A 2,288-nucleotide genomic window follows, 5' to 3' on the forward strand; every position below is an offset into this window, starting at 1 on the left:
CGGGATGATAGTGTCACGAAGCTGTCATCGCGCATGGCAGGGTTCAAATGAGGACGTGGTGAAAAATGAAACAGCTGTCGGGACACGGCAATCTTTATTTCTCGGATTTTTTTATTTGCATTTATCACGGAACGGTTGAGAACGATCGGACCAAAACGCTCATGTCTTTCATAGAGTTTCAACATAATTGATTCTACAGTACATATGTAGCTGTACCAACGGGTTTCGCCACCAGATGGCGATAGAGAGTCGCCACAAAAATGACATTAGTCAATAGAAGGGCAATGGGGCCTACAAGTGCGAAGCAACTATTGTGAACAATTGAATGAGTCAAACGGTAGTACATACGAAACCATTCGTATGTATGAAAAAATAATTTTAAATCATGACTCTGGTTACGAGCTAAATTCAAATATACAACTTAGACAGCCTTAGACATTTTCAGATCAAAGCAAGCTCATATATATAGCTCATTCATGCTATATATATACGACCAGTCTCTGGTACTCTCTGGTATTGGGTCACCTTCTCTCTTGCTCACTCTTTCTGTCTCGCTCTCTCACTACCTGCTTTTCTCTCTCTCTCTCTCTCTCTCTCTCTCTCTCTCTCTCTCTCTCTCTCTCTCTCTCTCTCTCTCTCTCTCTCTCTCTCTCTCTCTCTCTCTCTAATCCCATCCCCTTCACCTTATTCTCCCGTTCCTTGTTCTTCGTCTACTTCACAAAACAACTTCAAACACTGGCCTCTCTCAGACCCCACCGATAACCGCACCCTTAATTGCATCCTACACTCTCACAGTCCAAGACCACCCCCCACCTAGCACTGACACACACACACACACACACACACACACACACACACACACACACACACACACACACACACACACACACACACACACACACACACACACACACACACACACACACACACAGTTTGGTGCATATTCTTGGCCTTTCCCTTTCTCATTGTTTTCCCAGAGCTGCTATTGTCCACGCAAAGGAAGGGGAGAGGCAGAGAGAGAGGGGGGGGGAGAGAGAGAGAGAGTGAGGGGGGAGAGAGAGAGGGGGGGAGAGAGAGAGTGGGGGGGAGAGAGAATGTGCCCTCTCTATTCTCCCAGCATAAGGGGGGTCCACCCACATTAGTGTATGGAAATTCCATCACAGCTTCCTGCCTTTCCCTCTCTGTCTGTCTGTCTGTCTGTCTGTCTGTCTGTCTGTCTGTCTGTCTGTCTGTCTGTCTGTCTGTCTGTCTCTCTGTCTCTCTGTCTCTCTGTCTCTCTCTCTCTCTCTCTCTCTCTCTCTCTCTCTCTCTCTCTCTCTCTCTCTCTCTCTCTCTCTCTCTCTCTCTCTCTCTCTCTCTCTCTCTTTGTCTCTCTCTCTTTGTCTATTTCTCTGTCTATCTCTCTGTCCGTCTGTCTCTGTCTCCCACTTTCTTTCTAACCACAGTCTCTTCTGTAATAAACTGTACATAGATATTATACCTCCAATATGAAAAATACATATTTAGTAAATTGTTTTCTATTGATTGACCACATTTCATCTCGTTCATTGTTTTTATAATACTGTCATCTAAATGCATCTGCTATCATAAAACAAGGCAGCAGCAGCAGTAGAACTTGTGGCTATAAACAGTAATGTTATCAATGTAAACAGCACCAGCATGCCCCCATCACCCTCACGGCCTCCCTCTCTTCTCCAGTGACCATCCATCACGTGTGTCTCCAGCCTTCCCGTGACACCTGTCCCCTCAGTGGCAGTCTCCCCCTCCATCCGTCTTCCACAGCGTCCGCGTGGAGAAAGCCGAACAATCGAAAGCTTCCTGTGGTCGTCAACAGCCGATGTCTTCACAGCCATCGAATGGGTCAGCTCTGCAGGTCAGTGGATTCAGACCAATCATCACTGGATTCTCCCCACAACAGCACAACACAGGCTGTGCTTCATTTTTGAGTAATTTCTATACTGATCGATCAGACCATGGATCGTATTATATATATTTGGTTTGTATTGGAGCAAGATGCAGTAAGGTTATCGGTTATCGGACCAACGTCCATGTCCTACCTAGAGGCATCCTTGAGCAAGATGCATTATCCCCAAGACAAAATATGTATGCTAGACAAAAGGGTCTGATAAATATGAATAGTATTTGTATTGTATTTCACTGTGCTTGGTATGTTTACGTGTGGTTCTCCCACCTCAGCTATGTTTACCGAGTCTTATCGTAGAGGATTATGTGGTCGGTTTGAGGTACTGCACTATAATCAGGTATACGCTAGTCTTGTCAAGGTGAAT

This window comes from Gadus chalcogrammus, chromosome 19 (assembly GCF_026213295.1).
Source record: "Gadus chalcogrammus isolate NIFS_2021 chromosome 19, NIFS_Gcha_1.0, whole genome shotgun sequence".
Taxonomy (NCBI): domain Eukaryota; kingdom Metazoa; phylum Chordata; class Actinopteri; order Gadiformes; family Gadidae; genus Gadus; species Gadus chalcogrammus.